This window comes from Bombina bombina, chromosome 3 (genome assembly GCF_027579735.1).
Source record: "Bombina bombina isolate aBomBom1 chromosome 3, aBomBom1.pri, whole genome shotgun sequence".
Classification (NCBI taxonomy): Eukaryota; Metazoa; Chordata; class Amphibia; order Anura; family Bombinatoridae; genus Bombina; species Bombina bombina.
The window spans coordinates 412,599,726-412,614,909 of record NC_069501.1 but is presented as its reverse complement, the minus strand read 5'-3'; the positions used below and the strand labels follow the sequence as shown (position 1 = coordinate 412,614,909).

The window sequence follows — 15,184 nt, the reverse complement described above, 5'->3', positions numbered from 1 at the left end:
CCCAAAATTCAACTGAAAATGAACTTTTAATGAATTCTGCAGTCTCAACATTATTTATCCCCATGAATAGAATCCCTCACAACAGCACAAATATGCAAAACAGGTGTTGTCTCAAGCACAGCTGATGCAACTAATCAAGGGCTTCATTAGTTGCACCGGGTGTGCTTGAGCTAGAACACATGAAATACCTGAACTGGCTAGGTGTTTAAGTGTCACTTTTGACTGCATGATAGAAATATGTTAAAAGAAGAGATCACAAACAAGGAACAGGATACAAAAAGATAGCGAAGGCACGGAATGTTCCTAGAGACACCGTTGGAAGCATAGTTTGCAAGTTCAAAGTTAAAGGAACAGTGGTTACATTACCTGGACGGGGCAGAAAATGGAAGCGATCAACAGCTGCAACCAGATTTCTGAGAAGACAGGTTGAGAAAAACCCTTGAGTGACTGCAAAAGACTTGCAGCAAGACTTGGTGGCAATAGGCACTGAGGTTCCAGTTTGCACAGTAAGGCACGTACTAAATGCAGAAGGTTTCCATGCCAGAACTCCAAGATGTACCCCACTACTGACCCCAAAACACAAGAAAAGTTGGCTCCAATGTGCTCAAAATCATATAAATAAGCCACAGACCTCTTTGGATTCTGTTCTGTGGAGAGATTAAAAAATAACTGGAACATTTTGGCCTGATGGATCATTGGTATGTCTGGAGGAATAAGGATGAAGCATACACTGAAAAAAACGCTCTGCCTGCAGTTAAGCATTGTGGTGGCTCAGTGATGCTCTGGGGCTGCTTTGCATCCTCTGGCACTGGAAACCTGCAGCGTGTGGAAGGTATTCATTGAAGTATCAGGAAATCCTATGAGAAAACGTCATGCCATCTGAGAGGAAGCTGAAGCTTGGGCGTCATTGGACCTTCCAACAGGACAATGATCCCAAGCATACCTCAAATTCCACCAAGTTTGGTTGCAGAGGAAGTCCTGGGAGATTTCGCAGTAACCTAACTTGAGCTCCATAGAAAATCTCTGGTGGGATTTGAAGAAGGCAGTTGCAGCACGCAAACCCAAGAAGATTACTGAATTGGAGGCCATTGCCCATGAAGAATGGGCTAAGATTCCTCAGGAATGCTGCAAAAAAGCTGGTGTCTGGCTGTGCATCTCATTTGCAGCAGGTCATAAAAGCAAAAGGGTGCTCTACTAAGTACTAAAGATGCTTTCCATGAAGGGGTTGAATCATTTTGAGACTGCAGAATTCATTAAAAGTTGCATTTTCAGTTGAATTTGGGGAAACCACTTGAAGCATTTGTTGTGTTGAGCTATTTCTACTGCTTATGTTTTTGTTCATTGCAAACAGCTGAAAGTCTGTAAATATGGACAATAAATCCGATTTGCAATGGGGGTTGAATAATTTTGATTACAACTGTAGTTCTCCAGGCACATGCACGCTATCTATGTAGGTATTCTCTTCAAGAAAGAATGAAACCTTAATGGGACAGGAGATCCAATTTTTTAAATTCATGATTCATACAGAGGATGCAATTTTAAACACCTTTTCAATTTAGTTCTGTTTTCTAATTTTTCTTTATTCTCTTGGTATCCTTTGTTGAAAAGCTTCCCTGGAGCTGCTGATTGGTGGCTTCACATTTATGCCTCATGTTATTGGCTCACCCATGTGTATTGCTGTTTCTTCAACAAACAATACCAAGAGAATGAAGCAAATTAGATAACAGAAGTGAATTGGGAGCAGTTTAAAATTGTATTCTCTGAATCTTAAAGGGACATGAAACCCAACATTTTTCTTTTATGATTCAGATAGAGAATACAATTTTAAACAACTTTCCAATTTACTTCTATTATTTAATTTGCTTCCTTCTCTTGTTATCCTTTGCTGAAAGGTTTATCTAGGCAAGCTCAGGAGCAGCAGAGAACCTAGGTTGTAGCTATTAATTTGTAGCTACATATATATATTGAAAAAACTTTAAGAGAGAGAAATTTGTAGATACCAAATAAGTAACTACACAAAAGCCAGGGATATCAGCATTTCCATTTTAATAGGTTAAAATAACCTTAACATGTATCCCTAATAGGGAAAATGCAAGACGGTGCAACACAGTTCCTGCAAAGCCTATACCAGACAGAGACCCTGATACTGGCTTTCCTGGGAACCACATACAAAGAATGCACAGAGAACTAAAGTCACACAGTCCTAGGACATCAAATTCGCAACATTCACTCATACAGTCAATAACTTGCTTAGATAGACAAACAACACCTCTAACAGAGGATGGCAGTGCAATCTCTGCACTAATCGGCCAACATGTTAATCATTGAGGATCTATGTTTGCTAAATAAATATTTACCACAGCTGTACAGAAAATGTATATACATTGTGAGCATATATACATATGATGTTAAGTACACGGATAGATTTTGACTGAAGAGCGGTAAATTGAAACCTAGTGGGAAGCCAAGCAACACCTATTTCAGAGGGCACCCCTAACATATAGAAAGGATATGGTGTCATGAAGTTAGTCATTTAGGATCTATGCTTGGTCTTCCTAATATCAAGGTGACAATTTTACTAAATAAATTGACAAATGCAATCAAGTGTCAGAATTATTTGCAAGGAAACAAAAGGCAAGTGATATATCCAAATATCATATTAAACCACATGGTAAGTGATTAGATGTATGTCCTTCGAACGTATGGTATAATTTTCACACACTGTCCAGAGTTCAAACGCCATGTAATTACTCTCTCAGAGGTGTAAAATTCCTTCCCTCTATCGAAATATAGGCATGGTAATCCTCAAAGCCTTCCTCTCGAGCAAAAGAAGCAGCAATCATGTATCCATACTGCTTAATTTAGTTACCAAATGTTTCCATTCTGTTCTGTTGCGAACTTTGTTTGTTCCAGGGCTGAGCGGCCCGCTCCGTGCACGTCACTGCCGACACGCGTTTCACCCCCACGTGACCACTGCGTCAAGGAGTTTCCTCAGGGCAAACGAATAGGGATCATAGGCCATGCTTGGTATTTACCATTTGTAGTCCACACTGATTGGGTAAGCACTTCTATATTGTAGCCAATGTGTCAGCTTCATACATTCTTTATGAGGAAAAGTGAAAAATAAAAAGACAAAAAAGCAAAGTAACACACTTACTAAATAATAATGTGTATTAAAAGACTATATATACAGAATATATAATACATACATCTTTTCAAAATCGGGTAGAGTGAAAACTTCAAAAATGTAGTGGATATATAACGACTATAATATAAATGTCGAAATACCCCATATTTTATGAAAACGATGCATAATTATACATAGTGTATATTTTGTGGTAATCCCGAGGATAGCCAGAAGTTATTTGAAAACTTTATTAGGTGAATTGTTTTATTGCGTATTATAAATGTAATTGTAAAATGGGGCTAGAAAAAAAGACCCAAAAATATGAACATGTTTTTTCTCTCTCACCTTTTCTGCTAACTTGATTAGGACATAACTTAAAGGGACAGTATACTGAAAAATAGTTTTTCGCTTAATGTGTTTACAATTGCTTTTTTTACCAACTGCAGAGAAAAAAATGTATGAAAAATAACTTTTAATGTTTTTTTGTGTATATTAAAGCTCTGATTTTGTGTTTTGAAGCCACAACCTAATAAAATGGGTTGAGCTTGTAGGTACAATCAGATCTCATTACTTTATCACATTGTGCAAATATATCTGCTTCTTTATCTTATATCTGTCCATAAAACAATCACCAGTACTTGGAGAGAACAATGGAAAATCAACATTGTATTACCTTATCTCTGCTATATCCCACTGGGAGTATAATTTCTTCTGCTGGCTGTGTTTACAAAGCTTATCAATAGCTGGGACCTGCGGCCACAAACTTTCAAAATAGGTGGGGATACCACATGCTAAATCAACTATTTTAAATGCCAATATAAGGGTAAAGGAGCTACTTGTAAACAATTTAATACACTCCAGCAGGTAAAGTGGATCATTGGGAACAAATTAAAGGGGAGAAAATTTTTGAGTAAACTGTCCCTTTAAATAAACCAAGTAAACAGAAACACGCTTGCATGAATTGCCTCTAAATGAGTCATCTATAAATAAAAAGTGAAAAAATTATTTCTATTTATATATATATATATATATCAAATGTAATAACAAAAGTAGTAATAGCCAAATATTTACAGGAACGCAGCAAACTCAAACTTCTCATTAATACCCTTTGGGGCCAAAGTTTGTAATTTATACATCCAAGCTGTTTCCTTTTTAAGGAGTATTTTGTTGATGTCTCCTCCTCTACCAAGCAGAGAACACGTCTCTATACCTGTAACTTTTAGATCAGTTACGTTCGAATTATGGTGTAGCAGAAATTTTATGTAAATAGGTGTTGCTTGGCTTCCCACTAGGTTTCAATTTACCGCTCTTCAGTCAAAATCTATCCGTGTACTTAACATCATATGTATATATGCTCACAATGTATATACATTTTCTGTACAGCTGTGGTAAATATTTATTTAGCAAACATAGATCCTCAATGATTAACATGTTGGCCGATTAGTGCAGAGATTGCACTGCCATCCTCTGTTAGAGGTGTTGTTTGTCTATCTAAGCAAGTTATTGACTGTATGAGTGAATGTTGCGAATTTGATGTCCTAGGACTGTGTGACTTTAGTTCTCTGTGCATTCTTTGTATGTGGTTCCCAGGAAAGCCAGTATCAGGGTCTCTGTCTGGTATAGGCTTTGCAGGAACTGTGTTGCACCGTCTTGCATTTTCCCTATTAGGGATACATGTTAAGGTTATTTTTTTTTTATTTTTTATAAATTTTTATTGAGGTTGTGCAAATAGAATACAACTTATGAAGAATAATCAGATATATACGGTACAATATAATATTTCTGCATACATAAAGACAGATTACATTCCTATCAAAGGCAACGTTATACGAAAAACTGGAACCTCTTTTTATTTGTTTCCATATTCTGGACAAGATGAGTATCCTCACTTAATACTAAGGTCCCTTCTATATTAACAGTAGGAGTGGAAAGTGGGAAATGCGAATGAACCTACAAAAATAGAGTAAATACATACTTATGCTATTGGGTAATATTAATATTTAAAAAACATAGTAGAATATAAGGGTGTGTTGCAAAATATAAAGCATGGCGACTTAGAATGAGATGGCAATTAGTTTGTCAGACATTAAATACAGTAAAGGCGCCATTTCCTTGCTAACCGAATATGATATGAGATGTAGGTATGGAATAGTATTAAAATGAAGGTTATGTTCCTGAGGACCTGAAGATTCTTATAACAATAGACAGGAGGGATATTAACTGGGGATAATATTGAATCTACAGGACTACCCATATATTGTGTAGGTTTCTAAAACAATTTAGGTCAGTAGATTACGGTAATTAGTAGTTGAAAAGCTGTAGTTCAGGTGCGGTACAGACAAGACAGACCGCCTTGGTAGTTCCCCTAAAGTAGGGGATACATTTTGGGGGGGGGGGGGAGGTGGTAGGTAAAGTCAATTCTATAAGTAAGATAAATACCAAGTAGCTATATACAGAGCAATGCAGGGCAGTAGCCCCAAAAAATCATATTTGCTATAACTATACACCAGCGTTTGTGGAGAGCTGAATGAAATATGCTATGCTACACAGCTCCTCTGAGCTGGAAGAGATGGATTTACTATACTATGTGGGAGAGTAGAGGACTAGGATATTCCAAGAGTAACCTAGCCACTGAAATAATTTACCAGAAGTGAATTGTATACAAACAAACAAATGGACAGGTGCAGGGGATTTGAGTTAGTTTTTTTTGGGGCTATACATGTGAGCGTGACTGTGACTAGAAGGCCTTATGGACAGAGTTCTGGGACAAATGTTAAGGTTATTTTAACCTATTAAAATGGAAATGCTGATATCCCTGGCTTTTGTGTAGTTACTTATTTGGTATCTACAAATTTCTCTCTCAAAGTTTTTTCAATATATACATTTCAAGGGTCTGCATTTCCAATCCTTTAAACAGGTTCAGCTGTGTCTAATTTAAGGGCACAGCATAGCTTCAAACACAGCCTACTCCCCTTACTCTTTTCTTTTTTAACAAATTTCTAATTTAAGTTGACTAGTGGATACTTTTTTGTAACTTAACTAATGGGTGAGTTTATGGCTGTTTAGCATTATCTACTATATTAATAGTTGCTATTTAACTTTTAAATAAGGCGGTGCTCCATTTGTTCTTGATTGCCTGCACTAGGGATAGACTCCTGGGTGAGTCTTCTCTTTAAAAAACGGTTTTTTTCTCTTGAATTTTCTTTGTCTTAACAATAACTATTAAATTTATCACACTTGCATGTTTTTGTTGCCTCTGGATAGAATATTCACATTTTGTCGTTTATTATGGCTTTTGAGGTTTCTGATGAACAATGGGAGGTTGAATTAGGTGAGTCCCTCCTTAACAATACTCCACAAGATGGTGACGTAAATGTAAATATCTATAGTGCCTTTAAAAAATATTGTAACTTAGTTACTAAGCAAATTAGAATGAGAGCCGAGAAGTTTAGTCTGGAAAACTATATTAAACTGAAAATAATACCAAGAGGCCTTTGGCTGCACCTTGACCCAGGTATGCATATGAGAAATGAAGAGGATGATAACTTTATGGAAGACTGGAACAACAGACTTTCTGATTGTTCTTTAGACCTTATGCAAAAAATGGTTAATAAAGATATAATTAAATTAGACAAGTTAAAAATTTAAATTGATGAGGTATTGAAGCTAGTAAACAGCTTTGAAGGTGATACAAAATTTGCTAAGTTAAATGAGGAAACTAAAGAGGCATTTTCAAAATTACAACAGGAAATTAAACAACGTAAATGCAGAAAATTAGGACGTGATCAAGATGATTACAAAAAGAATCAAGTCTATACCTATTTTCTAAACAGATATTCATATGATTCAGGGACAGACTGCTCAGACATAGAAGGGGAGCAAAAATCAAAAAAGAGGTAGCAGGTATACATGTAAAAAAGAAAGGAAACGTGGAGGAAGGAAAAGGAGTAGAAACAAAAATAGACTCTATGGAGGGTCAGACATCCAGAACAAGGGGCAGATTTCAGAGGCGAGGAAGGGGGATGAGGAGAGGTATGGAGAAAATGAGGACACAAAGGGATTACAGAGGGGACTTCTAGGTAATCCACCGTCCACTAAGAGTGAAGAGTTACAGATAGTAAATCTTTCCTCATTCCCACTTAAAGGGCCATAATACCCAAATGTTTAAACACTTGAAAGTGATGCAGCATAGCTGTAAAAAGCTGATTAGAAAATATCACCTGAACATCTCTATGTAAAAAAGAAAGATATTTTACCTCAAAAGTTCATCAGTATCCACCTCCCATTGTAAAGGATTTCTAAGCAGCATTTTAGTGTGTTTGTCCTGGGACATCTGAAGGGACTAGCATCGTGCACTCTCATATTATTTCACCAATCAGGTAAAGGAAGCTTACTATGAAATCTCATGAGAGTTAAGTCAAATCTCATGAGATCACAGTAAGAGTTCATGACCTCAGCACTGCTGATGCTGATTGGCTGCTGTTCATTTCTTCATTTTTTAAATTTTTTTTACCTGCAGCTGGGAGCAGCTGAGTATAACTTTTTACACAGAACTTACTCTGCTGAGCTGAGGAAATTGTGAGGTAAAATATCTTCCTTTTTTACATAGAGATGCTCAGGTGATATTTTCCTGTCAGCTTTTTACAGTTATACTGCATCAGTTTCAAGTGATTTAGCATATGAGTATTATGTCCCTTTAACACTGCACATGTTAACCTATTAAAAAAAGGTCTTTCCTTTTGCCCAACAAATAGTTTGGACAAATTTACAGTCATTAAGGATTTACACCTTTTTGCCCGTAAAGTGGTTCTTTCACATGTTATGAAAGCAAAAACAGCTAATGTTGCTCAGGAAGGGGCTAATACTTTGACTTTGGACAAAGATGATAACGTGGCAGTGGAAAGTTTGGTACGTTTACTGAACGAGGAAATACCGCTGGATGAACCCCATTTTGATAATCCTCCATTAACACAGGAGGATTGTTCTACCCCACAGATGGTGGTTAATTCAGACCTAAAAAGGAGATCTGAATATATGCCTGCATTGGCTTTGGTACCAGCAGTCCATTTGTTTGTAAGGGAAGTCGAAAAAGAGATAAATAAAATCTCTATTGACAAAATCTCTAATGACAATCTAAGAAAAGATGAAAGAAGAGCATTGTTTGATTTAACCAACCAAAAAGGTTTAATCATTAAGCAGGCGGACAAGGGGGGCAACCTGGTAATTATGGATGAGATAAAATACGTTAATGAGGTAAAACTACAACTCCGCAATAAAGATCAGTATCTCCAGTTACTAGGTTGCCCCATCGAATCCATACAGGCTGAATTGCTACACCTGCTTAACAATGCTAGAAAAGAAGGCATTATCAACAAAAAGGAATGCAATTATCTTTATGCAAAGTTTCCCAGAGTTCCCGTTTTCTATTGCATCCCTAAACTTCATAAAAATTTAAGAGACCCTCCGGGTCGTCCTATAATTTCAGGGATTGGAAGTATTACGGAGAACCTGGGAAACTGTGGATAAATTCTTGCAACCTTTTCTTACATCCCTCACATCCTATGTGAAGGACACTAGTGACCTGCTCAGAAAGATTGATGATCTGGCAATAGAACAAGATACTCTGTTGGTGTCACTAGATGTTGAAGGACTCTACTCTTCCATACCCCATGAGGTTGGATTAAGAGCGGCAAGATACTTTCTTGAAAGTAGAGGTCCTGCCTTTAGTAAACACACTGAGTTTGTCCTTAATTTGCTACAATTTATTTTAACAAACAATGTCTTCCTTTTTGACCAAAAATTCTACAAACAGATAAGGGGAACAGCAATGGGGGCCACTTGTGCCCCATCCTATGCCTGTCTTCACCTTGGCCTATGGGAAAGCCAGGTGGTCTTTGGTGAACTACAAGATTGGTTAGATGACCACGTCCTAATTTGGCTCCGCTATGTGGACGATGTGTTTCTCCTTTGGAAAGGCACGGAAGAGTCTCTAAAAGACTTTGTAAAGATACTCAATGTCAATGATTTTAATATTCTTTTGATTATAGCACTAGCGAATTAACCTTTTTGGATGTAAAAATCAAAAAAGAAGGGAGTTTGCTGGCTACAGAAATATACCGTAAGGACACAGCAACCAATAACATCTTAGAAGCCTCGAGTCATCATCCTAAGTCTCTAATTTGAGGCATTCCGGTTGGGCAGTTTCTCAGCTTAAGGAGAAATTGCTCAAGTCTGAATAAGTATGATCAACATGCTGGAGAAATGTTCAGCAGATTTGAAAAGAGAGGCTACTCAAAACGTAATTTGAGATTTGCTAGGAATAGAGCAAGAAAAGCAAACAGAGATGACCTGCTCTATCAGACCAAGGACAAATCAAATGACCAAACAATTCGTTTTGTCACAGAATATAACTGCCATTGGGAAAAGAAACGTTATATACTGAATGCAAAATGGCAATTCCTACAGGCTGATGAGGCTGTCTCAAAGCTTGTGGGGGCTCAACCTTCTTTGGTCGCTAGACGAGCTCCAAACTTAAAGGATAAGCTTGTCAAAAGTTTCTATGTAAAAAGTCCAAGTTCTAAGGATTGGTTGGGTGAACATAGAAAAGTTAAAGGGTGTTTTCAATGTGGACACTGTGTTTATTGTAGATACATTGTCCGCTCAAAATCTTTCTCAACTGGAGGTACTGTTTTTCCCATAAAACAGTTTATTAACTGTAAAACAGAAAATGTTATTTATCTTATCTCTTGCAGTTGTCCGATGTTTTACATCGGCAAAACTAGACGCATGTTGAACGGACAGAGTGTCCGAACATAGAGATGATATAAAAGCAACTAAAGATGGTGACATAAAAAGTGGGGTAGCTATGCATTTTCTGCTACACCATAATTCGAACGTAACTGATCTAAAAGTTACAGGTATAGAGACGTGTTCTCTGCTTGGTAGAGGAGGAGACATCAACAAAATACTCCTTAAAAAGGAAACAGCTTGGATGTATAAATTACAAACTTTGGCCCCAAAGGGTCTTAATGAGAAGTTTGAGTTTGCTGCGTTCCTGTAAATATTTGGCTATTACTACTTTTGTTATTACATTTGATATATATATAAATAGAAAGAATTTTTTCACTTTTTATTTATAGATGAATCATTTAGAGGCAATTCATGCAAGCGTGTTTCTGTTTACTTGGTTTATTTAAGTTATGTCCTAATCAAGTTAGCAGAAAAGGTGAGAGAGAAAAAACATGTTCATATTTTTGGGTCTTTTTTTCTAGCCCCATTTTACAATTACATTTTATAATACGCAATAAAACAATTCACCTAATAAAGTTTTCAAATAACTTCTGGCTATCTTCGGGATTACCGCAAAATATACACTATGTATAATTATGCATCGTTTTCATAAAATATGGGGTATTTCGACATTTATATTATAGTCGTTATATATCCACTACATTTTTGAAAAGATGTATGTATTATATATTCTGTATATATAGTCTTTTAATACACATTATTATTTAGTAAGTGTGTTACTTTGCTTTTTTGTCCTTTTATTTTTCACTTTTCCTCATAAAGAATGTATGAAGCTGACACATTGGCTACAATATAGAAGTGCTTACCCAATCAGTGTGGACTACAAATGGTAAATACCAAGCATGGCCTATGATCCCTATTCGTTTGCCCTGAGGAAACCCCTTGACGCAGTGGTCACGTGGGGGTGAAACGCGCGTCTGCAGTGACGTGCACGGAGCGGGCCGCTCAGCCCTGGAACAAACAAAGTTCGCAACAGACCAGAATGGAAACATTTGGTAACTAAATTAAGCAGTATGGATACATGATTGCTGCTTCTTTTGCTCAAGAGGAAGGCTTTGAGGATTACCATGCCTATATTTCGATAGAGGGAAGGAATTTTACACCTCTGAGAGAGTAATTACATGGCGTTTGAACTCTGGACAGTGTGTGAAAATTATACCATACGTTCGAAGGACATACATCTAATCACTTACCATGTGGTTTAATATGATATTTGGATATATCACTTTCCTTTTGTTTCCTTGCAAATAATTCTGACACTTGATTGCATTTGTCAATTTATTTAGTAAAATTGTCACCTTGATATTAGGAAGACCAAGCATAGATCCTAAATGACTAACTTCATGACACCATATCCTTTCTATATGTTAGGGGTGCCCTCTGAAATAGGTGTTGCTTGGCTTCCCACTAGGTTTCAATTTACCGCTCTTCAGTCAAAATCTATCCGTGTACTTAACATCATATGTTTATATGCTCACAATGTATATACATTTTCTGTACAGCTGTGGTAAATATTTATTTAGCAAACATAGATCCTCAATGATTAACATGTTGGCCGATTAGTGCAGAGATTGCACTGCCATCCTCTGTTAGAGGTGTTGTTTGTCTATCTAAGCAAGTTATTGACTGTATGAGTGAATGTTGCGAATTTGATGTCCTAGGACTGTGTGACTTTAGTTCTCTGTGCATTCTTTGTATGTGGTTCCCAGGAAAGCCAGTATCAGGGTCTCTGTCTGGTATAGGCTTTGCAGGAACTGTGTTGCACCGTCTTGCATTTTCCCTATTAGGGATACATGTTAAGGTTATTTTAACCTATTAAAATGGAAATGCTGATATCCCTGGCTTTTGTGTAGTTACTTATTTGGTATCTACAAATTTCTCTCTCTTAAAGTTTTTTCAATATATACATTTCAAGGGTCTGCATTTCCAATCCTTTAAACAGGTTCAGCTGTGTCTAATTTAAGGGCACAGCATAGCTTCAAACACAGCCTACTCCCTTTACTCTTCTTTTTTACATATATATATTGATTGTGATTGGCTCACCCATGAGTTCAGTTAAAAACCATTACTGCATTGCTGTTCCTTTAACCCCTTAATGACCGGACCATTTTTCAATTTTCTTACCCTTAATGACAATGGCTATTTTTACATTTCTGCGGTGTTTGTGTTTAGCTGTAATTTCCCTCTTACTCATTTACTGTACCCACACATATTATATACCTTTTTTCTCGCCATTAAATGGACTTTCTAAGGATACCATTATTTTCATCATATCTTATAATTTCCTATAAAAAAAATATAAAATATGAGGAAAAAATTGAAAAAAAACACACTTTTTCTAACTTTGACCCCCAAAATCTGTTACTCATCTACAATCACCAAAAAACACCTATGCTAAATAGTTTCTAAATTTTGTCCTGAGTTTAGAAATACCCAATGTTTACATGTTCTTTACTTTTTTTGCAAGTTATAGGGCCATAAATACAAGTAGCACTTTGCTATTTCCAAACAACTTTTTTTCAAAATTAGCGCTAGTTACATTGGAACCCTGATATCTGTCAGGAATACCTGAATATACCTTGACATGTATATATTTTTTTTTAGAAGACAACCCAAAGTATTGATCTAGGCCCATTTTGGTATATTTCATGCCACCATTTCACCGCCAAATGTCATCAAATAAAAAAAAAAGTTCACTTTTTCACAAATTTTGTCACAAACTTTAGGTTTCCCACTGAAATTATTTACAAACAGCTTCTGCAATTAAGGCACAAATGGTTGTAAATGCTTCTTTGGGATCCCCTTTGTTCAGAAATAGCAGACTTATATGGCTTTGGCATTGCTTTTTGGTAATTAGAAGGCCACTAAATGCTGCTGCGCACCACACGTAAATTATGCCCAGCAGTGAAGGGGTTAATTAGGTAGGTTGTAGGGAGCTTGCAGGGTTAATTTTAGCTTTAGGGTAGAGATCAGCCTCCCACCTGACACATCCCACCCCCTGATCCCTCCCAAACAGTTCTCTTCCCTCCCCCACCCCACAATTGTCCCCGCCATCTTAAGTACTGGCAGAAAGTCTGCCAGTACTAAATAAAAGGAGTTTTTCTTTTTTTTAATAAAAAAAAATAAAATGTTTTAGCTGTGATGGACCCCTGCCTTAGCCCCAACCTCCATGATCCCCCCCCCCCAGCTCTCTAACCCTCTCCCCTACCTAATTGCCGCCATCTTGGGTACTGGCAGCTGTCTGCCAGTACCCAATTTGCCCCAAAATCAAGTGTTTTTTTTTGCAATTTTTTGCAATTTTTAATGTTTTCTGTAGTGTAGCAGCCCCCCACAATACCCCAACCCCCTCCCCCTCCCAGATCCTTATATATTTATTAATTTTGAATACATTTTTCCCCCCTCTACTTTCTCATTGGTGTCAGTGGCCAGCTAATCGCGCGCGCATGTGCGCCGCCGCGCGCGCGCACGCGCGCCCCCACACGCTCCCGGCACCCGGCGTGCACATAGCACTTACAGGAACCGGATGCCGGGTAGCGATGGGCCTCCCACCCGCCTCCCTGATATGCTACCACCCACCAACGAACCGGCACCATCGCTACCGGTGCAGAGAGGGCCACAGAGTGGCTCTCTCTGCATCGGAGTCTTCTGAAAAGGTATTGCAGGATGCCTCCATATGGAGGCATCACTGCAATACCCTGAGAGCTGCTGGAAGCGATTGCGATCGCTTCCAGCACTCTCTTAGACAACTGACGTACCAGGTACGTCTATTGTCATTAACTGTAAGTTAATGCATGACGTACCTGGTACGTCAGTTGTCATTAAGGGGTTAACATATGATACAAAGAGAATGAAACAAATTAGATAATAGAAGTAAATTAGAAAGTTGTTTAAAATTGTATTCTCTATCTGAATCATGAAAGAAAAAAATTGGGTTTCATGTCCCTTTAATCATGAAAGAAACTTTTTATTTTTCCTGTCCATTTAATTGTGTGGGTTTGAAAACCCAAGGACGCGAGATGTTTCTTGTGACCCCTTTTATAGATATATTTCAGCAGAAGATGGAAAATAATCTCAAAGCAAATAACAATAAAGAAAGGGTTATACTTCTTTCTGAAATAGAAAATGTAAAACAAAAAACAGGAGGGCTTCTAAGATTAGCTTTAAATGTTTTAATATATTTTTTTAAAGGGCAAAACTCACATATTCAGACCTCAATCAAACATGAGGTATGCGCACAGCTGAGAGTGTTCCCACTCGCTAAGGAGATTTAAAAGCAGGTCGCCAAAGGTCACTATTTAAATATTGTCACTAGGAAGGTTCCCCAGAAGTTCTAATGTTACCCTGTGTTGTAATCCCTGTACACAGTTAGGCAATCCAGTGATTCACACTATATTGAAGTTAAAGGGACAGTCAAGTCCAAAAAACACTTTCATGTTTCAAATAGGGCATGTAATTTTAAAGAACTTTCCAATTTACTTTTATCACCAATTTTGCTTTGTTCTCTTGGTATTCTTAGTTGAAAGCTAAACCTAGGAGGTTCATACGCTAATTTCTTAGACCTTGAAGGCTGCCTCTAATCTAAATGCATTTTGATAGTTTTGCACCACTAGAGGGCATTAGTTCACGTGTTTCATATAGATAACATTGAGCTCATGCACGTGAATTTACCATGGAGCTCTGATTAGCTAAAATGCAAGTCTGTCAAAAGAACTTAAATAAGGGGTCAGTCTGTTGAGGCTTAGATACAAGGTAATTACAGTGGTAAAACTATTACTTTTTTTTTTTAATTATAACTGTGTTGGTTAAGCAAAACTGGGGAATTGGTAATTAAGGGGTTATCTATCTTTTAAAACAACAACAATTCTGGTGTTGACTGTCCCTTTAATTTAAAGTATATTAACAGATTTCAAGAGAAGAAAAGTTAAGGCATATTTGATTTAAAGGGACAGTATACACCAATTTTTATATAACTGCATGTAATAGGCACTACTTTAAAGAAGAATATACACAGATACTGATCTAAATATCCAGTATAAAACCTTTTAAAAACTTACATAGAAGCTCCCAGTTTAGTACTGTTAATGAGATGTCTGGGATGTCTGGGACACCCACACTGAAAGGGGCTGGGTAAACAATAAGAGTAGACACCCCTGTCTGCATATGAAAAGACAGATAAAATAAACAGGAGCCTGCAGGAGTCTGTAAATGCGGGTATACATCTAACAATGTGGGGTTTGGTTAGGAGTC

General features: G+C 37.3%; 1 protein-coding gene across 1 annotated transcript in view; it reads left to right on the top strand.

The window, feature by feature from the left end:
- PM20D1 (peptidase M20 domain containing 1) overlaps nt 1-15,184 on the top strand; it is a 124,909-nt gene that overhangs the window by 29,001 nt on the left and 80,724 nt on the right. The gene's annotated exons all lie outside the window — the stretch shown is intronic.